This window comes from Haemaphysalis longicornis, unplaced genomic scaffold, assembly GCF_048455015.1.
Source record: "Haemaphysalis longicornis isolate Haplotype H1 unplaced genomic scaffold, Haemaphysalis longicornis Haplotype H1 scaffold_319, whole genome shotgun sequence".
NCBI lineage: Eukaryota > Metazoa > Arthropoda > Arachnida > Ixodida > Ixodidae > Haemaphysalis > Haemaphysalis longicornis.
In genome coordinates this window covers 59748-86289 of record NW_027526342.1, presented here as the reverse complement: position 1 = coordinate 86289, position 26542 = coordinate 59748, and the positions used below count along the sequence as shown (strand labels likewise).

General features: G+C 47.1%; 1 long non-coding RNA gene across 1 annotated transcript; it reads right to left on the bottom strand.

Moving 5' to 3' along the window:
* Positions 1 to 16362: 16362 nt before the first annotated feature.
* On the bottom strand, positions 16363 to 23209 carry LOC144177822 (uncharacterized). The gene is made up of 4 exons (XR_013323865.1): positions 22772 to 23209; positions 21476 to 21552; positions 21210 to 21286; positions 16363 to 18302 (listed from the first exon to the last, which is right to left on the bottom strand). It is a non-coding gene; the product is annotated as an uncharacterized LOC144177822 (long non-coding RNA).
* Positions 23210 to 26542: the final 3333 nt, after the last annotated feature.

Sequence of the window (26542 nt, the reverse complement as noted above, 5' to 3'; positions counted from 1 at the left end):
AGCTGTCAAGAGTATGCAATTTCATTACTTGTTATTCAAGTGCTTTCATAAGCTCGAGCAGTTTTCTAGCACGTATGACAGGCGTACTGTGTAGGTCTAATCCTGATGCATGCAATGGGCGAAAATAGCACTGAAAAAACAGGACTGAAGCTGTCTGTCTGGGACTGCTACTTGAAATAAACTTCGGTAAACATGACAAAAATGATTCATGGTGCTTGAAGAACTCTCTGATTACAAAGGCGCACGTTATGGGCACGTGCGAAGCATGAACTGGAAGGTCAGACGCTTTGCGCGCCTTCGGGCGTGCGCCTCACGAAAATCAGCCTGGTGAACCGGTGACTGGCGTTGGCTATTTTTTAGGATGCTTTGAAGGCCGCTCTTAGACACTATTCCCGCGCCTAGTCCCATAACTTAAAACATGCAACTGTGTGTGCCAGGATTTTCACCACACTGGAGACGTGTGTGTTGTCCGCTCGACAGAAGATTCTGCCGAAGTGGTCGTTGTAATTGTATTAGTGTCACAAGTAACGACAACTTCATAACAACATTGGCGTTAACCCGCAATTGGTGTAAATACAGTCGAACGCTGATAATTCGGAATCCGCGGGGAACTAAAGAACTTCCAACTGTTGCATGTCCGAGAAAAACGGATGGATCAAAAAGATCAATTTATTTACACTTTGGGGCCCCTGGGGAAGACAGAAGGTGTCGATTCGTTGTTGCACGCGCTACTGCTTACTCACGACAAAATCTACCTCTATCCACCCAGTGGCGCCCTTTTGTTTTAAAAGATGGCCAGAAACAGGAATACGCCGGGAGATGGTCGCGTCAAGCCCGATCTTCAACGGCTCTTTTAACTTCGGATGATAACTTTGGCACACTCCTCTCTGTTCACTTGCAGAATTGCCGCCCCTAAAAGTTCCTCCTTAAGGTTGATGTAGTACGACATCATTTTTGTAAACACGTTGAATTCTCGGGAAACACGCTAAACTCTCGCGGGCGAATGCTTCAAGTGGTTGAATGATGGCCGCCTGCAGCAGATGTACGTTCTGCTTTCGCGGCGAAGTACGACACAGCTCAAGTAAAACCTTGGTTGGTCTCCCTTTTTCCAAAGGCAGCATAGAATATTGAAAAGATCACTGCAGTCATAATCTATAGTTTACCTAATGGTGTATCGCGTGTCCTAATGTTAAGGTGTTTTTTTATTTTCTAAATCTCAGGCGCGCTTCTCCGACACCCGAAAACGCGGTTTCAATGACGTGTTCAAATTTTCGTCGGTGCTTGAGGACTGGTGTTTCATCATTAAATAAATTGACGAGTAACGTATTCACTTTACCTTTAGCGTCGTGACACTGAAAGGCTTCGAATATATTGCCGTAGTAAGTACTCACAAATGTGTTTAGCTGTTTTCATTTGGTAGATGACTGGGCCACACGAATATACAAAAGAATAACTTTGCGAGGCTAGCGTTAAATTCCTACCAGCATTCGCAAGTTTTTTTTTTCTCAAGGCCGGTGTGATGCTGCCGTATGTCCAGGTGGCGTGCACCTGCCGGTGGGCACGTCTGCCCGCCTGGTGGTGGGCACCTGGTGGCTGTACGTGGTTATCGTGATGGCCTACTACAGCAGCAACCTCATCGCCTTCCTCACCGTCCCCGAGCCCCGCTGGCTGGTCTCCTCCTTCCGGGAGGTCGCCAGGAGGGAGGACGTGCACATCTACGTCCCCTACGGCACCGGCGTGGAGCAGGAGATCTGGGTGCGTTTCACGTCCGCCATGCGGCAAGTGTAGAGAGAGAGCGAATAAGAGCAGTGGCCTCTAAGGCAGGGGTTCTCAAATGGGGGTCCGCGGACTCCAGGGGGTCCGCGAGAACATTTGAGGGGTCCGCCAAGCCTCGCTCAAAGCTACGCCCCCCCCCCGCCCCCCCCCCTCCCGCCATATTTTTCTCGATTTTGCTAAGTAGCACTTTCTTGCAATGGAAAAAGGTGGCTTCGCCACATTACGTGTACGCTTAGTTTCTCCACGTAGCACGTATTTTAACATCTGCTTTTTGCACAGCACGCCAGCTATGAGAAGAAAAGAAACAGACACAGAAAAGGCAGACTTTTAGATTCAAGAGCAAATTGTTCAGCATTATGACGCGCATCGCCATTAACGTCAAGCAGAAAAGGCGGGAATCGGATAAGTGTGTGGGCGACGTAAGCTGCAAGTACAAATTGTTTGACATTACGGCACCGATCAACATATGTTCCATCCTGGGGTTCCCCGTCACTTTCGCAAGCCCCAGAGGGGTCCCCGGGGTAGTAATGGTTGAGAATCACTGCTCTAAGGCATTATACTCTTTTGCGATGACATGCACGGAATTTTGTAGAACGCCACTGTAGTTCCAAAATTACACGTGGACAAGCTGGAATAACAGCGGAGTTTACAGTCATGGGTGGAAAGAAGTTCAGTGTACTTGCGCATGCACTGAGATCAACAGAAGTAAAATTTCGATGCAGTTCTCGTTAATAGCGTGCTTTTTACATAAGCTTATGCAACCATTCTCGTGGAAGCAGAGGCCAGTTTGAATGCGCAGGCCAACGTAATCGTCACAGAAACATTTTATTTGTCGCAATGAACCTCTTCTTAAGCGTGTGATAACTAAAATTGGAAATAGTAGGGCCACGTCTGCACCACTTGCCACGTGCATTGGCATTCAGCTGTCGCCCGCGGTGGAAGGAAGTCCCATTGAAAAGCGCAACTTTGATAAAAACACGTGTGGCTATTTCATTCTTTCTTTGTCAAGCTCCTTCGTAAGCTCACGTCGAGTACAACACAATTCAGAACAGTGCTGCATGTTGAACAACAGTTCCTGCACCGCTCAAAAAAGCATTCGTCCTCAGCGCACGTACGTAGAAGCAAAAAGAAAGCGATCAAAAAGTAGTCCTAAAATATGTGCTCGAATGGTTATGTTATCTACCTATTTTATGCTGAGTAAAGGTTCTGATGGATACTAAACCCATAACTGACGTGATTGCCGATATGCGCCCGCACGCACGCACACATAAAACACCGGATATGCTTTCTGGGGTAATCATGTTAGTCGATAGTAAAGTGTGCACACAAACGTGACTTCTGTTTTCCTCTCCGGCGATCCGGAAAATATGGTCCCGGACAATTTTGTCCCAGACAGTTCGGTCTTGGTCAAAATGGTACCGAACATTATGGTCCCAAGTGCAAACCCGGAAAATATGGTCCCAAGCGCAAACCCGGACGAAATGGTTCCGAATCAGCTTGAAGCGCGCAAAGCATTTTAGTGCAAATCGTCGCCCTCAATCACTTCGCTCGCATTAGTTGGTGACTGATGGCATGTTTCCTAGCGTTTATTCTCTTTAATCTTATTTTATTAATCTATGCTAGCCGCCCTTGCCGGGACACCGTCCGTTCGTCACATGGCGTTTTCGCATAAACCTGTTGGTCTGGAGGGGGTGTGAAGAAATATCTAGCAAGAGATGGAAGAGGCAAGCGATGCAGGTGGGGTTGCAGAAGAGGGATTTGATTTTACAGAGTAAACGTCCTGAAAGAGGCGTTAGAATTAATCCCCCTGGTCCCCTTCTTGGGCCGGCTGATTTTTCTCCTGCTTATATGAAGGCATTCTGATTTTACTATAGCATAGCAAAGGTCTGTGTTATGTTACTTTTGATGTTGACGGCAATTTAATATCGGCCAAAAGAGGGGGTGCTATGCTTTTGCACATTGGTCATCAGTTAATGAATGAAGGCTGCATTGGGCCTGCCGGCTGTTACAGAGTTGACAACCAACCCCAAAAACAACCAGTATTGCATTACGTAAGGCGTCCTCGAACTGGGCTCCGTCGCCTCCGTCATGTGAGGTAGCGTGGATGTCCGCGGCCAGCAAAGGTTGCTGCCTTGGTGACGACGACAAGAAGCCGAAGGCAAACTTAAATGGTTTACTGTATGGCGAGAGATGCGCCGAAGCAATACAGGAGCAATACCTTTCCGGGCGAGGTTACAGTACAGGACTCGAGCAAAGGGACAGCATGGATTTGCTGCTCGAAAACGAATGCGAACTATCCACCGAGAAGACGGTTTTATACACAATAGACGTAACGGCTGCCCGCCTTTCGCAGCGCTAATGTGCACACGACCCACAAATAGTACAAGCACACAGAACACTATTTCGCAGTTCGTGAGGGGCCGGCAGTAGCGAGGCTCGTTGAGCCTGAGAGAGGAGGGAGAGGAGATCTCGACTGCGGCGTCCGGGCCCTATGGGCAAGTCGCCCCACCAAGCGTTTTCCGCTGTCGAAGGTTGAACCCCCAACAGGGAGAGATGCCCACGCAGCGGCTGACTTGTTCGGGGGCGCTTTCTTACACACAGAGGCACACAGCAAAACTTTCCAATACGCGCTAACATGGTATCGGCGCGCAGAATCGTAACAAGGCACACGAAATTCCGCAACGCGAAAGTTACAATTTTGACAAATACAGATTTTCCGATGTGCAATCATAGCCATTCGGCGTTTATATAAGAGAGGCGGCAGTATAATCAAGTCTCTAGTGGCCGTTGTTAATGCAAAATATTTTTCGCAGGAATAGTACACGCTAGCAATAGTACACAGTACAATATACAATAGTACATGCCAGCACGATGTAACCGAATTTGAGCAAATTCGGATCACGGCTCATTGTAGCTCATTTAAGATTATATTTTGTCTTCTAAAAAATAAAATTAGCGGGAAACAAGAAAGCGCAATTTGTTTTGATGCTCGTATGACAAAGTTTTCTATGTAAATGAATGTATGTGACCAAATTGAAAACTACAAATCGGCACATGACAACACGTCATGTGACGAACGGGCCTGTACTAGCATAAAAACTAGCAGTATGGGCATGATGAATGTCTTGTCATCTTACTGCAGCTTCATTTAAAACCTTAAAACTTCCATCACTCATAAAATAATCCACTACAGATGCTGACGACTTTTTACGTGGTCGAAGGATTGGCTTGGGACCATTTTGTCAGTTTCCACTTGGGACAAAACTGTCCGGCATCATTTTGTCCGGGACTCCCAGAGCGTGTCGTAATATGTCTCAGACGAGACGGAACAACAGGGAGCATGATGGAAAAACAAGCGTCATAACCACGAACTGGAAACAACACGCGCCAAAAAAGATCAACGAAGCAGCAGAAAATCGAAAAAAAAAATATAGCTCGTGTCCAAAAGGCGAGCGTAAAGACGGGATAGTTACGACAACGAACGGCTTCTAAGCAGCCTTACTTAGAAAGTGACGCTTAATGTGTGGTCTGTTATATTATACTGCTCCGTTTTTTCCGGTGTTAAAAGCATCTTAATGATTTTTTTCTTTATTAGAGGAAAATTTGACGTTTTGCCATCGTTAGGGATGGCAACCTTGATCATGTTTTTTTTCGCGAACCTTCTCTGCTGATTTATGGGTTCCCATGTAAACTTACGCAGAAGTCGAAGAACGAGGACTTCCTGAAGATACAGGCACGGATCAGACAGGGGCGCGGTGCCAGCGTCGTGGACGACTTCAACACCGCTATTGAACGAGTAGCCTCAGGAAAAGCCATCATTCTCGGTAAATGTGATTTCTTACGCAAGAGAAAACAGAGCAAAAGGATCTCGAAAATGTGTGTGACGGGTCCTTACTAATGCGCAGGAGTAAAAGGGTCGAACTCCTGCATAACTAGTGTTCTTCCCTCTGGATTATTAAAGGAGCCCTGAAGAGAAAACACAAGTTTGGTTCATTCAAAAGATTGCCTCGTTAGGATCACACTGACACCGCTTTTAACGTAAACTTGGTTCACATAAGCTGCATAATTAGGAAAAAAGGGAATGGCCATGCCACCCACTTGCTCATTTCCCGCAACAGAACCTATGATGTCATACCTGCCAGCTGTGCGATTGGCGGTGGGCGGCAGAAGCAAACACAAATTAGCCAGAGCCTATAATCTTGCCGAACGAGCTATTTTCGCCTAAATTTAGGCCGCATTCTTTTTAAAGCCGTAAGAATGGTGGGACAAACAGTGGAAGTTACAAAAGCACAGAAGTACGGATGCGTACTGCTGTTGGCACTGCGCGCACTATGCTTGGTTTAGCTGCACAGGACTGCGGGGCTTCGCGGTTGTCTCAGACGACCCTGGCAGATTGACGCAAGCAACTGTGTCTTACATGACCATATTTGTCGAGCGGGCACTATGTTTCACGAAACGATTATTTCCTCCCTGAACAAAAAACAAGCCTGGTTTAAATACGGTCAAAAACAAACCAAGGGCAGAAAGCGGCTTTATGATAATGATGGTAATGATTAGTGGATTTCCCTTTGAATCGGGGCGTCGGTTGTTAGCAACCAACTTGTCTGTTTTAAGTGCGAATGCACTTCTTAAGCGACCCTGAACCTGCGTCCACCGGCGATTTCCGCATAGCATACCCACGTGGGGGATTGGCCAGGAATCTCCTCGTCTTCCTTGGCAACGGGGGGAGATGGGCGCGCGCTGCCTGGCCGCTGACATGGCACATACCCACGTGGGGGATTGGCCAGGAATCGGGCGTGAGAAGGGCTAATGCACCCGCTTAAAGGAGTACTGACACGAAATTTCAAAGCTGAGATCCGCTCTAGCAATCAAGTACAACCACAACACAAATAGGTGTCTGTGAATAAATGCATCTTTCTTTCTTTGTAGTTGTGTATGTGTGTGTGTGATCTCTCTTTCGCGAACATTACCGAACCGCGCAAATTCAACTCGTGCATTCGCACTTTCACATTCTTCCCCTCGGGGAAATGCGGGGAATTTTTATTACGCTTACTTGCCCTACTCCCAACTAACGTAATAGATTTGCTTCCGCCCTCCCGTCTCCCCCTCTTCCCTGTTTTAAACTCATCGCCCCCGCCCCCCCCCCCCTTTTTTTTTCTCCCCTCGCTGTTCTAAATTCTCTTCCGTATGATTACTCCGCCTGCGTGCCCACCCCTTCCCTACTTTTCCTCCACCACCACTCCAGTCGCCTCTCCGTCACCTCTAATGCCTTGAAGTTGAGGTTTCCCCTCGCCAAAAATCCCAAAGCCTCCGCCAGCGTCGTTTCCCCCTCCCGTGACTATATGGTCTATAGTTTCCCGATAACTGCCGCAGCATGCACATGTTTCATCCTGCTGCCTGTAGCTACCCGTGTATGCCCGGGTTCTCAGGCACCCAGCCCGTGCCTCGAAGAGCAAAGCACTGCCTCTCGTATTGCCATAGAATCCCTCCATGGTATGCCACGGTATGGTGGCGCCGTCTAGGTTCACCAACGGTAAACAAGGCTTTCCAATTGGCTGCAGACAGTTGGGTCCGATGATGTCATTGCAGACCAGGTAAAAGGCACGATTATGGGAAAATCAAAATTTTAAATCAATTAATTTATCAGTAAATGAAGCATCGTTTTCATTCTGACAAACGCTGGGGGCACTATAAAACACAAAATTTTTCGAATAATACAAACTTCTATTTTGTCTTCATGGCTCCTTTAATTAAAAAAAACCTTACATGTCCCATAAGACCAAAAACATGACTGCAGTTGTCGGCAACAACACGAGTGGTACCCAAATGACCCTGTAATGAGAAAATACATAAGTAAACACAGTTGTGTTCTCCTGGGATTTGGAACCGGTCACCGGAGGAGCATTCAAGTCCGCCAACAACAGCGCTAACGCGGCCCGGGTCCAGAACAGAAGATAAATTAGCTTGGTGCTTTCCCCGTGATACGTGAACACGATGGCACTTGCGTAGAACAGGTGACGCAAAGGAGGGTTCTCACTCTGGGGAAGCCGCTCCGTGAATTGCAGCTATAGTTTGCATGTTGGAGTAATCTGAGACAACGGACCAAACAACAGTGAAGACAGACACCAAAACACGACGCAGCATTGCAGCAGTATCGCAGGAGATGCGGCAGATGCCGCATTGCAGAAAAAAATTACACCATCTTCCCGTAAGGGAACCCTGAGTAGTATGCAAAGCAGCCATGGGGTCGATTCAAGTGCCCATTAGTTTTCAGTTTGTCGTTTCCGTTATGTTGAGGTACGTAGCTACCGTTATATTTACAGTTTGGTTTCCATGGTAACTACCATCACTTTTCACTTACCGGAACTACGAAATGGGAAATTGCGTTGAGTCCATGGCTGCTTCGCATACTACTCAGGGTTCCCCTACGGGAAGATGGTGTAATTTTATTAGATGCCACAGGGCTATGTCCCTCCCTTGTCGTTGTTGCGTCGTCCACACCCCCACTGCGCATGCTCGGCTTGCTGAACGCCCGGTGGTGCCTTACCCTTTAATGGCTCCTGGAGCGACAGTGTTACCGGTGTCTTCCTGGGCCGGCCCGAGATGAGCCGAGCATGCGCAGTGGGGGTGTGGACGCGCCACAACAAGGGAGGGACGTAGCCCCGACCATGAGATGCTAGAGCGACAGTGTTGCCGGTGTCTTCGTGGGCCGGCGGATGGATGGACGACGGACGACGGACGACAGAACCGAGAGCAAGAGATGCATTGTATCTAAAAGCGGCATCGCCTTCAAATAACGTAATGAGAGTTAAGGGCCCGAGATATTTTGGCACGCTTTCTCGAGCGGGTTCGTAGCAAAGGCTTACGGAACTCAGATTTGGGGCACATAACTAACACCACTCATTTGTGTTTCCAATCCCTTTCCTGCGCAAATATGGTAAACAAATCAACTTGGCGTGATTGCGACCAATTAATCGAAGATTTTTCTCGTGTTATTGCAAGGACGCCAAATGTAATGCCTTTTTTTTAAACTGCAGCTATTGACTACATCTATTTTATTTTTCAAGAACAGAGGAGGGGCTTAAAAAAACACTTGCGTTTATTTTTAGCGACAAAGGTATTTGTAGCAATACCGTTAAAATCTGGTGGTTACGAAAAGTTAATTGCACAGCCTTGCTGTTCGGTACAAGATGGTTAGAATGTTAGTGGGGGAAAAGGGGATCTAAAGTCAAGAAGGCTCCCTCGAAACAATCTTGAGTCTATAGGAAAGGTTTGAGAAAGTTTCGGAAAAGTACCGGAAGTACTGGAAATTTTTCGTGACACCGTAATGGTTAAGGTGAGCTGCGCCACAGTCACCACATTCACTGCTGCACATTACTACATGGTTTCAAGAAAGAAGTAACTGAGTAGCATCAGCGGCTTGCGCGCGCTTATAGACCGAATAAAGGGCACAACCGATGTCACAGTACTCGGAAACCATGTGCACCATACGACTGGTTGCGTATGCGTCGCAGTCTGAGCCGTGTAACTGACTGACCAAATATTAGTGACAAGTTCTTGCGCAAGCTTCACAAAAGAATAGAGCCAAACACTGCCTTGACATGTTTCATGTTCTATTTCTTGCCTACTGATTGCTGTTACCATTGTTTATGCTTTTTATAATCTCTTGATTCGTCTCGGCAAAAGAGCTTTTTTTACGTCGTTAATTTTACCCAGTGTATGGTGGGGAGGCTCTTGGAAAAGATTGATTCAGGCAATCATGAAAGTTTCGGTAGTCATGATGGACACGTCAATTTATGCATAGTGCTGGTATTTACGGGAATAACTTGGAGATGGCCAATTCAGCTACTGTATTATCTCGGGGCTACAGGCGCAAGTGCACAGCCTTTTTAAAAAATAGCCATGTCAAGCCAACCAGATTCGTTATGTTTGGCCGGCCGGAGACCGTTGGAAAATGTGGTCTGGTTGGGAAGACGACGAAATAGAAACAAGAAGCGAGTAGCCACCGCACGGGCAGCGGAGCTCGTGACATCATCATCATCCTCAGAATTTGACAGAGTCACCCGTTGCAAGGCCGCCAATAAACTGGTGCACCTTTAACCGCGTCTGCCTCCTGGTCTTCAACAGTAACAAAGCGTTACACTTTCCCCTGTATAACCCATCTGTGTGTAATGTTGCTAACGCAGGAATTACACGAATTCCATTTAAACAGTGTCCGTTACATTCACTTGCGCTGGTATCCTGTATATTGATATATATATATATATATAGAGAGAATAGTCTGATATGGACATGCCCTGGAACTAAGGACATTCGACGGAAATGTTTGATGGCAGCAGGCCTAAATTTGTGACAAGACACGCATTACCATCGGTGGCTTCATGTTCCTGCCAACCGTTCCTTGCTGGACTATGTCCGGGAGGCCAACCTAGTTTCCGCGTGGTGTCTGCTAAGCCTTGAGGCTATTAAATAAACGAAAAAAACAACAACAAAAAACTCCCAGACCACGTACCCGCTTAGGGAGATATGCCTAGATTGGAAAATAAAAAGAAACTATACTGTTTACCGTAATCGCGCCAACACTTGCTCGGAACGAGAAAGACACGTCATAGCGCACGCCCCTCTTTCGTTCTACATCGTGTCGCCGTCCGCATGCGGTACGTACCCAACAAGAGCCCTCGCCCGCGGCAACGTGTAAAGGACACCCTGTTTGGGAGAGGTCACCGCGGCCGCCGCATTCTCTAGAAGCCATAGTGGATAATTGTTTACGGCTGGAAAACAGCAAACTTGATTTGATTTGAACTACCGATGTACTTCAATATAGACCTGTTTGTAACATGTTTGGGCATCATGTAGAACAACTGATGCTTAATGAAGTGCCTATTTGTCCGGAAATCTTATCGCTGCAAACGAGTACCAGTGACCTGTTAGCTTTTATTTCTCATAATTAACTGTGCCTCGTTGAGTTAGACCGGTAAAAACATGACGGCAGTTCATGCAGCCCCACTGTGTTCTCAGCGAACGTTCATGGAGTTCTATTTTGTGTTCGCTTTCGCTACAGCAGACGCCGTGATGCTGCACGCCCTCGTGATGGCAGACTACCGCAAGCAAGGCTATCGCCAGTGCCGCATCGCCATCCTGAACGACAACATCTTGCGGATTGGCGTCAGCATCGCCACTCGCAAAGGCAGTCCCTACATCACTGCCCTAAACCGCGAGTAAGGACGGCTCTCATCACGATGCCATCTTGTACGCAGTGGCTGTAGAGTGCTCTTTGGTGTGCACCTTTCATCCTGTTTTAACTAGAGAAGAGAATGGAAGCCGCAGAATCGAAGTACACGACAACAAAGTTTACGGTGCGGTTCAGCTTCGCCAATTGTGCCAGTTTGCAACAGTTGTACGGACTGCGTCTTGAAGACCCTAACAAAGCAGTCATCTGTGCCAAAAGCGCGCTATGTCCACAGAACTTCTTCTCAAATAGTTGTTTAGACTCTCTCAAAACATGCATTCGGTTCCCGAGGGCTCGCCGGACGCGCACGCACGTCTGCGGACAAGAGGAATTTTCGCTCTACTTCGGCAGCGATATTTACTTGATGAGCTTCAACTATTCGGCATAGGATCTGCAGGTGAAGGAAGGTAAATCGCTTGTGCAGTGCATGCTTGTGGTATTCGTAAACTAGAAACTTCTGCGGCACACCGCTAATCTCCAATAAACCTGTGGTTACGTTATCTGCCCTGGTTTTATTATCCGGAAGGTAGGGCGAGTACGACAGTGGTTAAGCTTTTCCGTATTATACTTTGGGTCGTACAAGGTGAACAGCCCTTCTTAGAGTATCTCTGTCACTTGAGCCATTTTTCAGCTCTTTACGTAGACCCCCTCCAGCGGCTTGCTCCTCCAGCTACACTTTGGGGCGGGAACACCGTCATACCTACAACTACAACGTCTCATTTAACGCGCGAAGATAAGGAAGAGCTGGACACCCACTCAATATGTATTTCACGCGCTATGCATTTGAAGGTATTTAATCTATCGTGTGGAGATTTGACGTGAATATGATGTAGTTGATGTTCGAAGTTATATTTTTTCGCAAGCTGCGGCCCATTCCATGTAAAATTGAAGAAAACGCGTATTGCAGGGACTAACTGGCACATATCACGTCATCATGCCACCAAAATATTAGCCATCATACCTGTAGGGTCTTTGGTTTCCTCTAAACTTACTGCAAATCAATCAGCGAAGTTTCGCAAAGAGAGGAAAACGGTGTGCTTTCAAGAAGCACTGGAGGGCGTAGCCTGGCGAAGGAGTTCAGGAGATTGTTTTCCCAGGGCAGCACCTTACCCTATGCCCCACAAAACTTTAGGTGTAACCAGGGTTCATGCCGCTTAGAAACTTAAAATTCACGCACGAGACAACTGGTCTGAGAATGTAAAAGCCATTCACGTATATCTCCTTGGCCGTCTTTCAAAGAAAGAAGAAAGCTGCATCGCATAATGTGTGTAGTCCGTGGCACCCAACGCTTTACGATCATCATTGAATCAAAGCAGCTTCCCTAAAAATTCAAAAATATTTATTGCCCCGCAAGGTGAATCCTCCAAACAACATTCCATATCTCGATGGCATAAGCAGCCTTGCAATCAACTAACCCAAGTATCAATGAGTTCCGAAATATATCTTATATTTTGTTATATTATTTTTTTTATTTTTAAAATACTGCCAAATTTCTTCCCGTGATTTTCGCAGGACGCGCATGGCATAAACACAAACAAAAAAACAAGCCTAAGTTATACGCACAACGGTTAGGATACATGTTACATTCTTACTTACCACGTTCTAACAATTTCTAACAACCAAGTTCTAACAAGGTGTAACTAAGTACTAACCAACCAAGAATAACCCAGTTCAAACACGTTCTAACAATAGAATTGCCGTAAAGCCTAATGATTCAAGTGCAAAAGAGTCAAATGATAAAACAGTTCAAAACAATCATTTTTTGCTGAGAGGACATCACTATCGCCGTTTTAGGGTTCCGAACGTAAATGTTCTTCAACCAGGGAGGAAAATTTATTCAATGATTTGCTACCAGTAATCATGGCTGCTAGGATGTTTCATGCCCTTATTATTGGTGAGACGAATGAGTGTTTGAAACAGTTCGTCCGGAATGAATACCCTTACAGCATTTGGCGGTGTTGTTTTCGCGTGGATCTTGATTGTTTGACTGTGACGTTTTTGAAGGCGTCGATGTTAGTTTGCTTATGGCGTTGCTGGTAAATGAACCGTAGGCGTGCTGGTCTTTCTTGTTTTTGTAACGTTAGCATGTCTACGTTGTCAATCATTCCTGTTGGTGAATCAGTTTGTTTAAACTTTTTGCTCAAAATGAATCGCACGGCTTTTCTTTGAATACTTTCTAGCTTTAGAATATGTATTTTTGTGTAAGAGAATGAAACCATGTTCCCGTATTCAAGAATAGATCTCATGCACGTGTTCTAGCCTAAAATGTATTTTAGAAGGTGCCAGCCGTAAGGATCGTATCAGACGGATAATAGTTTCAATGTGATTGACGTAACATAAGTCCTTTGAGCATCCCAACTGAGATCGCTGGTAAAGGAGTAAAGGTGTGACTAAGGTATTTGTGATTACTAGCTCCAGGTTGTGGGGTGCTATTATTGGTATATGAGCACTCTGGCCATATCCTTTTTTCTTGTTAGGGCTAGTAATGCTGGTTTTTTGCATTCGGAAACATTTCCTAATAAGAATACCAGTTTGATACCATTTTGAAGGCGTTAAGGGCAAGATGATCGTCTTGAGAGTTTACTTCATGATAAATTATACAATCATCCGCAAGATGTCTCACGTTCAGGGTGACCTGAGAGGGTAAGTCCATGATAAAAAAACTCCCCCCACCTCCCCGAAGGGGGGGATCGTGCGGAAATGCGAATGCATTGGGTGCACCGATGAGTGCGCTGCGGCAAGCAGTCAGGGAGAGAGGCGCGCGCTCCACTGCATTTATATATATTTTTCCGAGCGCAGCGAGCGGAGAGAGGGTACGCGGAGAGGAGAGAGAGACCCGCGCAACACGCCCGCCCCGCGCGCGAGCTCTCTCCGCCGAGCTCCGCGATGCGAGCGCCCTCATACGCCCGAGCGCGCTCCTCCTCTCCACTCACTCTCCGCTACTCCGCCCGACCTCCGCGATGCGAGCGCCCTCACACGCCGAGCCCGCTCCTCCTCTCCCCTTGCCCTCCGCTACTCCCGCCCGAGCTATCACGTGCTCCGGTTGCTAGGCGCGCCACAGCTGTTGCTAGGCACACGCCGGCCAACGCGCTCCTCCTCTCCCCTTGCCCTCCGCTACTCCCGCCCGAGCTACGACGTGCTCCGGTTGCTAGGCGCGCCACAGCTGTTGCTAGGCGCACGCCGGCCAACGCACGACAACCCCGACTAAGAAATGCATTCGCATTTAAAATGTAGAATACGGTAAGAGCAAGAATGCAACTCTGCGTAACACCGGATGTGATGGGAACTGTGGGGATACTTTGCCATTTAATTTGACAAATTGGGCGCGACCGGTTAGATAGTTTTTGATCCGCTGCGTAATGAAGCTATTGCCTAAAGTATATTCCAACTTTTTATTAGTTTTTTTTATGCCAGACCTTATCAAAAGCATTGAAAGGGTCCAATCGGATAAGGTCGGCCTGTTTTTGGTTGTCCCCACTTGAGGATAAATCATGGAGCAGTTTGTGTTACTTGCGTGACTGTAGAAAGTCCCTGTGAGGAAACCATGTCCTCACACCGGGACACATGTCCTCACTGTGAGGAAACCGGGAAGGCCAGAAGATTCGCTACTGCTAGACGTATATATTTACATGCTTTTGGACATGTTCAAGTAGTTTGCTGGCACTGCAAGTAAGAGGTATGGGCTTGAAGTTAGTTACGTCATCTTTTCTGCCTGATTTGTGTATCAGTGTAACTTTCGTTTTTTTTTTTTTCACTCATCCGATATGGTACATGTGTCTGAGGATTAATTAAAACGATGCACAAATATTTGGCCATCCACTCTGCCTATCTATTAAAAAGAAATTTGGCGTGTTGCCTGGTCCTTAAAGGAGCCATAAAGGCAAAATACAAATTTGTTTTATTCCAACGATTTTGTGTTTTATAGTGTCCCCAGTGCTTGTCCGGATGCAAAACGATTCACAAAAAAATAATTTAATTTACGTTAAAATTTTTATTTTCCCGCAAAATCGTGTTTTCGTGCTCTACAATGACATCTCAGGAACCGACCGCTCTACAGCCGATCGGAAAGCCTTGTTTACCGTTACCGAACCTAGATGGCGCCTCCATACCGTGGCAAGCCGTTTTCTGCCTCTGGTTTGTTCTTGACCGTATTTTAACCTTGCTTGTTTTTCTTCAGGGAGAAAATAATTGTTTCGTGAAACACAGTGCTCGCTCGTCAAATATGGTCACGTAAGGCACCGTTGCTTGCGTCAATCGGCGAGTGTCGTCAAAAACTACCCCAAAGCCCCGCAGTCCTAAGCAGCTAAACCAAGCATAGTTCGCGCAGTGCCAACAGTAGTACACATCGGTACTTCTATGTTTACGTGTGCTTTCGTAACTTGCACTGTCCGTCCCGCCATTCTTACTGCTTTAAACAAATGTGGCCTAAATTTAAGCGCAAATAGCTCGTTCGGCAATCTTATAAGCTCTGCCTAATTTGCGTTTGCTTTTGCCGGCCTCCGCCAATCGCAGAGCTGGCTGGCATGATAGGTTCTGTTGCCGGAAATGAGCGAGTGGGTCGCATGCCCTTTCCCTTTTTTCCAATTATACAGCTTATTTGAGCGAAGTTCAGGCTAAAAGTGGTGTCAGTATAATTCTAACGAGGCAATCTTTTGAATGAACCAAACTTGTGTTTTGTCTTCATGGCTCCTTTAAGCTCCGTTTACGTCAAGTCGGAGGAGCTGATGAAGCAAGCATTGCACGGTTATCAGGGGCAATTTCAGTGATTGCTTGTTCGAAATGTCGATTGGTAGGGTATTGCCACCATCTACTGTGAAAACTGTCTTGTGTATCTTGTAGCACACTATCCAGATAATAAATGAAGAAACACTTATGCATACACCACACACGTAGCGACAGAGAGAGAAAAAAAATCTTTAATGAAAGAGAAAGTTACTGCAATTTTCCATCGCACACAGTATGACATAATTGCCACGAATGAGTGTATCGTGAAATAACAACCACGAGCTAGTTCCCTTCTTTTTGTCGCACACGCAGATTCTTCAAACTGCGCATGTCGGGGAACCTGCGCTTCATGCTGGTCAACCACCGCGAGAAGCAGCACCCGTGCATCCGCGACTACAACGCCGAGGTGAATGGCTTGTCGAAGCCCATCGGCCTTTCCGAGCTGGAGAGCGCCTTTCTGCTTTTGCTGCTGGGTACTGCAGCCTCCTCCCTGCTCGTACCACTCGAGTTCGCCGCTACCTGGGCTCGCACCCGCCGCCGGGCGCGAAAGCTCAGACTGCAACCAAGTGGCGGTCACACTCCAGGCACTATGGACATCTCGTGGTCACGTCAAGATGGCGGGAAGGTACACTCTAAGAAAAATGGTAGTCAGTATTGACTCATTTTACAGAGTCATTGGCTTGCTTCAGAATTGACTACCTTTGGACTCTTATGGGGAGGGTCACCAGACTCTCTTTCAAACAGAGTCCTGGGACTCTTAGGGAGGGAGTCGTGACGAAGAGTCAAAAGTGAGTCTGCAGGACTCCTGATAATTAGTCACGGTGACTCCGAAATAGTAAACAAAAAGAGTCTGCTTGACTACGTTATGGCCCAGCAATGAGAGTCGTCCTGACTCTGTTTGGAAAAGAGTCTTGTGACTCTGTTAGACCGAGTCAAAAAAGCGTATGCAGGACTCTGTAAGGGAAGTCACCTCGACTCCTCATTTTCAAACGAAGGGAGTCTTCATGACTACTTTGCGACTAGTAAAAGTAGTCACTCAGACTCTCCGTTTGGCTACAGAGAGCCCGCTTGGCTACTTTGGCTACTACATGAACCCAGCCAAGTCGCCCTGACCTGCTGAAAGGGAATCCCGTGACCCCTGAGATAGGGCATGCAGGACTCTGCAGCACCGTCACCGACACTGAAAATCTGCAAAGAAAAAGTCCAGTCGACTATTTTCCGACTCGAGCAAACAGAATCCCTTCAGAGTCGATAGGGTAAAAAATACCATACAGATACTATTATGACCCTATAAGGACAGCCATGCATACATGCAAGAAACATCAATGCAAAGTACCAACACAACTATTTTATTGAAATAAAGCCTACAACCGTTTTAAATTTTAAGTTATGCATTGGCTCAATGACTAGAAAAAATTGATACAAAATAAAAATGACGAGTTTTTGTCTTAGACAACATATACATGAATAGAAGAAACGTGAGAAATACAAGATTCAAAATTATCACCTTAGACAACATTTGTGTCTCACATAACAAAAACTTGTTACATCGAACGGGACAAGCAACACTGAGTTCACATATACAAAACACAACCCTACAACAGTGATCAGCCACCAGCTGCTGGCTCACAACTTAACAAAATGTCAAGTGAATATGAAAACACAATTTTTTTAAAACCACATTATAACAAATATTTGAAAATGTCACTTTAGACAACTGAAGTGAAAAAATTCTAGACCAATACAACTCGCAAATTGAAAACAGGACAATAAAATACACAAAACAGAGTTCGGGAGAGTGTTATTGCTTAATAAAATTGTAATCTTAAACACATTCCTATTTAATGCATACAGCTGATGATGATGATGATTGTAGGGTTTAACGCGCCGACGCAACGCAGGCGATGAGGCGCGCCGTAGTGGAGGGCTCCGGATTAATTTTGACTACCTGGGGATCTCCGAAATCTCGTACACACGGAGGGCTCCGAAATCTCGTACACACGGGCGTTTTTGCTTTTCGCCTCCATCAGAAAAGCGGCCGCCGCGGCCGTTAATGCATACAACTAGGTTCGGCTTTATAATAAGGTCACTTTTACCACTCATACGCAATGCAAATGAACATTAAAAAAGGGTGTTAAAGATTTATGAATTGATGATTGTTATAATTTTCCTGAGAATATTTTGTTCATTTTGGAACACAGAAATTTACTCGGAGGCTATATGTTCCAACACCCACCAGTTGATCTGCTGTCGCTGGACAATGTATTTATTCCCTGGCTTTCCCTGCACGAGCTCTCAAGGTAGTGACTACCTTTGTCGCCGGCATTAAGATGCTCAAGCATGCGCCCGTTTGCACCACCATCAGTTCCTCCGAAACTGTAAAGGTCTGCTTTACAGACTTCACGTACTGCAGGTTGTATGCCCAGTACATGGCACATACAAGAGCGATTCCTGACGTGAAGTCAAAGACGTTAACGGATACATGTTCGCACACCATCTTAATTGAGTCGGACCCGAGTGGGCTGCTCCCCGTGTACAGCAGAGTCGGGTACGAGGATGCAGTATTTCGGTCCTGTAAAAAAAAGACAAATAATGCTGAAATTATTTGCTGTAAAAAAAGTTCTTTATGTGAACAGTCATCAATATGTATAAATTATTACTCTGACTGTCTTTACTATGCCATGTGGACTGAAAAAGAAAATACCTGCGATGATAAGTTACAGGGTAAGCTCAGTTATAGTACACCCTCCGGTTATGCGAAGACCCCCTTCATATGATTAGTCATTGGGGTCGCAGCAACCTGCCCCTGGAACCTACGCATTAAATACACCGGTTGTATAACGCACAAGTACACGCAGCTAGCTTCATGTGATGCACGACTCGCAACCTGACACCCCTATTGCGGTTAAAAAACCTGCATACTTCCCACCTTTCATGTCGCTTTTTTGCCACATTTTCCTTTAGGCTGTGGCTAGCGTTCCGTCCAGACGGAATACAACTGAGAGCGTAGCGTTCCGTCCAGACGGAGCCGGCGTGAAATTTGTACAGTTCCGTCCAGACGAAAGCAAAACCGGCTGATTAGACGCCATCTTGAGTATTCATATTGGGTGTAGTGGTTGCGCCTCGGATAATGGCGCAATCGTGCCGGGTTCGATTCTCCTGGATCCTGCTTTTTTTTTTGCATGGTTGTGCCAGCGTCTTGTAACAGCTAACTTTGCGCCAAGTCGGTTTAAATTTCGTACTCAACAGAGCCAAGGCCGACGTAGCCATCGCTAGTTACGCTCGATCTCCTGTAATTATTACCAGTGATTAATTAACAGCTTGGGACTCAGGCTAGTCTCAGTGGGTGGTGGCGGTTTGGGCGGTTTGGTAAAAATCAATACCGACTGCTGTCGCTGAAATATTGTGAAGCGGGTGGCGGGTAGCGGCTTGGAGATCCGTTCGGATTGAGATAGAGTTAGTACGATCATCTGTGATTACTAATAATGACTAATAATAAACATTGATTCTGGCTAGTCAGTGAGCGGAAGCGGTTTGGCCTGTTGTGTAAGAAGAAAAAAAAGACTGCTCTCAACGTGAGCTGTGTTTCCTCTGGACGGAACTTTAGTGACAGCTGCCTTACCGTCTGCACGGAACTCGACACTTTTCTCTTCGCGTAATAATTAACAGTGACTCTGTCTAGTCAGTGAGCGGAAGCGATTTGGCAGGTTGGGTGAAAATAAAAAAAAAGACTGCTCTCAACGCGGGTTGTGTTTCCTTAGGACGGAACTTTAGTGACCCTTTCCGTCAGGACGGAACTCGACACTTTGCTCTTCGCGTTCCGTCCAGACGAAATGGCAACTGTCACTAAAGTTCTGTCCAGAGGAAACATAACTCGCGTTGAGAGCAGTCTTTTTTATCTTTAACCAACCGGCCAAACCGCTTCCACTCACTGACTAGCCTGAATCACTGTTAATTAATCACTGGTAATAATTACAGGAGATCGGGCGTATCTAGCGATGGCTACGCCGGCCTTGGCTCTGTTGAGTACTGTTGAGTACAAAGTGAAGACCGACCGCTCTCACCACATCAATTGTAAATTGGGCGCTAAGTTAGCTGTTACAAAACGCTGGCCCAACCACGCAAAAAAAAAAATGTCCGGGGGTAATCCAACCTGGTACGATCGTGCCATTATCCGAGGCGCAACCCCTACACCAAATATGAATACTCGAGGTCGCGTCTACTCAGCCGGTTTTACTTTCGCCTGGACGGAACTGTACAAATTGTATGCCGGCTCCATCTGGACGGAACGCTAAGCTCTCAGTTGTATTCCGTCTGGACAGAAGGATAGCGCTCTCCGTCTGGATGGAATTTTAGCACTTGTATATCGTTCCGTCCGGACGGAACGCTAGCCACAGCCTTTCCTTTAACATTGCGCTATCTCCCGGCTTGTCTCTTTGAGGCACTACTCTTTTTCTACTCGTTTCTTTACTACCCCAGTATGCTCAAGGCATTATCTCAAGCAATCGCGACTGCAGCCGCTCGTGCCTGTTTTTTTGTTCACAATCGGTGAAGGGTGCTCAGAGCCACAAGGTCAATTTTTATTTTTCTGGCTGAGCACAACAAACAAATGCCACAAATGCCACTAACGCTTGGTGATAAGATCAAAATAACCGAAGAGACCGAAAAAGCGCTGAGCTACCGCCGACCCTTCCATCTACATTCGTTGCTTCTTTGTTCACGAATAACCCATTTAGCAAATGTCCTGCTTCAGAAAATGCCCTGCTTCACCCACTGCATTTGCATTCTTCTCGCACTTTTGCTATGTTCAGCTTTATCCCATGGCTGTGTGTGTACACAGATAACACAGCAAAACGTTTTTGGAGGGCACATATTGTGGAAGTAATTTTTTTTTCCTGGAATAGGTGCTTAGGTCACGCACTCACAAATTACATGAGGACAAGTTACACAGTAAATACCATGTTGCGCCGAACCATTTACAAAGCGCTGTTTGTCCATTTTCGACTTCACATGTCTGTATCTAGTCTGTGCTACTTCAAGATGTTAAAAAACACTAGCAACTACCCCACTGTGGATCTTTCGAAAGCTTGACTTTGCTGGCTGATATCTTAAACACACTGGTTCCTTCCCAGGGTCTGGAGCTCCCCTTAAGGCTTCTCTTTATGGTAAGTTACAAAATTGAGGTTATCAAGAAACCGAAATTTTGAGTGCACTTCACCTTTAGGAAAGCAAAAAAAGTACAGGGTCAGGGCTATTTCGCTACCTCTGGTCAAAGTAACCATGAACGTTAAGCCTAAACACGTCAGCCAGCCTTTTAAAGAGCAACAATTTTTTCCCAGCTGCTGTCTCTTACATGTAATCATTTCTTTTAGTTTAAGATTGGGTACACCCTAATATTTTTAATGCCGAGGGCAACTCAAGCCAAGAGCCCTTTGCTAATGTTGCCATCTAATTCGCAAATTAAGCTCACTGTTCTCACCAGTATCGTGAAGATGTCATCCTCTCTTTCCTTCGCCAAATAGGGCAACCAAACAGCAGCGCTGACACCTTTTGCATCTGTAAAGAGCACAAACTAAAGTTGCACAGCCGAACCCAACTGATGGAAACCATTTGCATCGATTTATCCAGTATGTCGAACTCCTTCCGGTAACAGTATAATTGCAGTGAAACATATAGCAAAAATTATGTCTATATCGTATGAAAATACAAGCGAAACCCGCTATATCGAACGGCAAATGTTCTCACCAGTATAGTGAAGATGTCATCCTCTCTTTCCTTCGCCAAATAGGGCAACCAAACAGCAGCGCTGACACCTTTTGCATCTGTAAAGAGAACAAACTAAAGTTGCACAGCCGAACCCAACTGATGGAAACCATTTGCATCGATTTATCCAGTATGTCGAACTCCTTCCGGTAACAGTATAATTGCAGTGAAACATATAGCAAAAATTACGTCTATATCGTATGAAAATACAAGCGAAACCCGCTATATCGAACGGCAAATGACGCAGGATATAGCAATGGAACAGTTGATACACCTTCAACCGTTATCAAAGGGAACTTATTTAACACTAGTTCACCTTCACAAACATTATAGTGAGAGTGAGGGCTGGGGGAGGGGAGGAGGGCAGGCCCATTAGTGCTAGTAAAATCTGCGGAGCGGGCAGTACTGAGCATGGTTTGGGCGCGACCCAGGTGTCCATCGTTATTTGCTCAAGTTACTGCACCCTACATGCAAAGCTATGTCGGCAATGTGACGCCAGCACACAGGGGGAGCAGGCGCTCCTGTGAGCCGAGCACACAGTGGCCGTAGATACCATACAATCTCGCGCCGGATCACTAACAATTGTTGTCAGCGCTCTGGCGGCATGGCGACAAAGCAAACATGCGAGCGAGCAGACAGCAACATATCGCAGTGGGACACGCAGCCTCGCTCCCGACATCTCAACTACGCATGTCTGTACGTTTTCCTCGGCCGCTGCCAGGTGACGGCACCGGGATCTTCGGCCGTGCGCTCCGCGGTTCGTATTTGAATTGTTCATTACTGTTAGCGCAAAATTATATTCTACCAATACATACGCGTCCCGCATTTGTACGAAGTGACTGCTGCTCGGCGCCGAAATAAGCCGCTGTCGAACACCTACTCGTTTCTTTTCATGTTGACATTTCGCCCCTCTGTCAGCCTGAGCCAAATTCATCAAAGCGCACTCAGCGTTCCGTGTTCAGGGTCAAATAAAAGCGCCAGAAGAAGTAAAACAAACTTTCACTGCGCCTAGACCGTGGAGCGGCCATCGTGTTCAAGGTCGCCGTTTCGTCGGCGGTGAGCCATCGGCGGCGGCTAGCGCCAACGGTCATGCTGCCCTGTTCGCATACTCAGGCCGTCGAAAAACCTGCCACTCACGCAGACATGCGGTTAGACGCTTCTGCCACGACTGTCCGCATAGTATTCAAGCAGCATATTACACAATTGAGCGTTATTCGCAGAGTGCACGAAGTATTTTCACGAGGGAAAATCTCTCGCCGCGGTGAATACTTCACTTACCTCTATCAGATGCAGTTTCTGTGTTGCCGCAGCTCCGTCCGTATATCTTCCCATATCATGGACGCTGTCCTCACGTGGAGCACGGCAAAAGCACTGTAAAATTGTCGCGACACTGACCAGCGAGACCACGTAGTTACGAAAACCACCCTAACGGCCACAACACAAAGAACGCCCCTCCCGGCGGAGCACGCCGGCAGTTCAAAAATTTCCACTCCGCGGCGCCTGCTCGCCTGCTCGCGGGAAACGCCTGACGTCACATCTGCGGCGACCAATCAGAGCGGCATCTTTTTTTTTTTTGTTTTCTATGCTCCTCGTATCTGTTCCCCTCTCCCGCAAAGTTGCGCCCCAACCCGAGTCAAAGAAGAGTCGCCAAAATTATGACTATGTTCTGTGACTCCCTTTTGACTCACCAAGCGTTAAAGGTAGTCGCGGCGCCGGGGACTCTCTTTTGACCACCTTATTTCTTAGAGTGTAAGATGTCGTGAGGTGTCCCGACTGCACGTGAGAAGTGATTTTCTAGTAACGTGATATGTGTACTCTGCTGAGAGCATGGTCGCGATAATCGTCGCTAGGGCAGTGTTTGCTGCTAAATTTGGAGCTCTCCAATAGGAAAACTTGCGGATGTGTGTTTAAGTTTGAAGAGAATCGCGGTTCTTGTGGCAAATGGGACAACGACATTCAAGGCTTTGGAATGACATTCGAAACCTTTGGTTAAAACACATACTGATGCCTTTGAATCTAATGAATACGAATTTCTTGAGCAGATCCTACATGTACAGCAGCGTTGAGAAGCACAGATGCGCATTTAGAAGAACAAGGGTATCTGTGCCTAGCAAGGGTCGTGTTTTCTGCCGCTATGCCAGTTGCTGATCTGCTATAATTGCCAGTATTTGAAGTCTCCTTCGATGCAGGCACGCCCGGTCATCAGCCTGCGACATGGATGGAAGCAGGCGAAGAGTTCAAGGTGGACAACAGTGGGTCCGGGAGGCCACGTGCTTACCGACTGCTACCCGTCTTTCGGCCAGTTCGGTAGGCGGCCTCTGTACGTAAGGGAGGCGCCGCTATTCCCCGCTTACGAGGCTTCCTGGGGCCGCGCCGTGCTGCCGGCCGCGGATGAATCCTTGGGACGGAGGGTCACGCCGCATCGAGGCCACATCGTCACCGTTGGAGGCTGGCCGTGACGGGCATCGGAAATCAGGGCAACACCGTCACCTCTAAACTGTCACGTCACTTAGATTACTGCATTTCAAACACGTATATGCACTACGTTATATGCTGAAATCCGCTAGATCTCGCGTCCGTATGCCCGAATTCACGCACGCACACTTTTTACCACCAGAAAAACGTATTCTGCTCCTTCTAAATGGGGTACAAAATATCAGGGCTGGTTACCTTTGCGGTTAGCTAGGGTCTAGTGGTGCATTGTTTTAGCCACAGAACAAGAACACCCCAAATAAAATATTTGCAATATCAGTCATAACCAAGAAAACTGTGTCATTTGGCGACAAGTAAAACAGTATACTTCACAAGGTATACTGTAGTAGCTGTGATTCAGTCACTTCAATCGCCTACAACTAATGCTCGTTAGCAGAGGATTTCCTTCAACTGAACTTTTCTGTAGAAGACATTCCACATCAGAAGAGGCATCCAGCTATCCAGCATACAACGCCACATGCACACAGAATACTAGAAAAAAATGCCACAGAAGAACCACACATGTACAGCGAAAGCCAGTCTACCCGAACGGCGAGAAATACACACAACATAGCACGTCATGCTCGCAGGGAAGATATCACGGCAATACCCTTACGAGCCCACAACTCCACGGCACTGGAGGTGGTGGCCTTATCCACTGCAATTATGGCGGCCGTCGGCCCAGTGACAATAGTAGAAGGCTCGCAAGATGCCTGCCGTACTCAAAAGGCAAACATGAGCAGTGCCACACTTCACTTACATTTCTCTCCCGACCAACCTCTAAAAGAAACGTGCGTTCTCTGGAGAACAGGACACGCGGTTCAACGAGAGACCCGAACGGCCCATGCTGCAGCATGCAAGCCGACACACCGGGCGAGCTCGCAACATAGGGCCCACATGACATCGCCCAGGCCTACCTCCCGATATTCATCTGTGGTCGCACGGCCCAATTTACTAGAAACTGTTAGAATTCATTTCCGAAACTGGACTCTACAGTTTCCTGTAGTGCGCCCGCACCACATTGTGTGTTCTTTTTCTCTTTTATTTTTGCTTTCACTCTGGGTCATGCCCCTGTCCTGTTTTGTCCATTGTTTCCTGTTACCTATGCCCTGTGGCAAAATGGCGCAAAAAAGATCAACAGTGAACCCCCTAAACCTGTATCACAAAAAAAAATGCTTAAGTCTCTACAAAGTCTAAAAACTTTATGCAAGGGAACTATAACTACGGTCCTACTACTATGCTTCCCTATGGGACTGGCCTACCCCGGTCGTCAGCGCTGACGCCGCGTACCCGTTACGTAGCCACGATGCGGTGGTAGCCGTTGTCGTCTCGTGGTGGTGCCGGTGTTGTTGCGGGCGGTCGTTGTGTGGACGGCGTTGGCACCGCGCGTCCCGAAGGGGTTCCTCTGTGGCTACCCTTGTTGTAGGCGCTGCAGCAGAAGATATCTGAAAACATCCCGAATGTAGCTTTGCGGGGCCGGCGAAGCCAAGGTCGACGGGGCGTGAACGTTCGCCACAGGTTCCCGGCCGTCGCCGCTGGGGCCACCAATAGGCCGGATGGAAGTGCGACTAGTCAAACCCGTCTATAACGAACCCGGATAGAACGAATTATGCTATATATCGAACAAAAATAATTCAGCTACGGAAATACACGGGAAACATATTCCTTATAACGAAGTTCACATCCGATATTTCGAACTCTGGGCGCCTAGTGTATCGTCTCGCGACGATGAACGACGAACGAGACAAGGCAGCCTTCTGGAACGCAATGCAAATCGGTTTATTCAGCCGTAGATTATATGCTTATATAGCGTGGGTTGGGGGAAAGGGGAAAAGCAGAAATGGCACGCCTCGTTCCTAGCAAACATAAGGCGCGCATTCTCGTCTATCTTATCGCACCGATACATCCTTCTCCTTAAAGGAAAACAAGCGGGACACCGATGGTCTAGGGCATTTGATTGAACTGCGAATCATATCGAAGACGCTGTGGGGGCTGCCTCTGTCGAGCCGATCTTCGTAGCGGAAGTGTGCAATTTTGCGTAGTAGTCAGGCCTGCGCTCTGCTGTGAAGTTAGGCACGACGCTAGAGGCAAACCTGATAGAGTGTCTTCATGTATTCTGCCGTCGTCTTCGTCGTCTGATAAACTGCCTTGGTTGAAAGGTTCATTCGTCGGTAGCAGATGCTGCCTGTTCCTGCGGAGAAATCTGTTGTCTTCCGTAACAACCTGGTAGGACCTCGGATGAACCTCTGTGACGACCTTCGCTTTTGCATCCCAGGATCCCTTTTTGATTCGCACCACCTGTCCCCTTTCGAGAGGTGGAAGGGGGCCTCTTGACCGGTCGTTCTGTACATGTTTTAGCACTGGAAGCGCTGGCTGGCTGCTGAAGTCTGGCAGAGTTGACCTCAGACGTCTTCCCTGTAGCAGTTCTCCGGGGGAGCGCCCGTCTTCCAAAGGTGTCGACCTGTAGCTTAGGAGACCGAGCCAAAAGTCCTCTTGCGCTTCTCGAGTTTTTTTCATTATTCGTTTTACCACCTGAACCCCGTTTTCGGCCAGTCCATTCGAGCGCGGGAAGCCTGG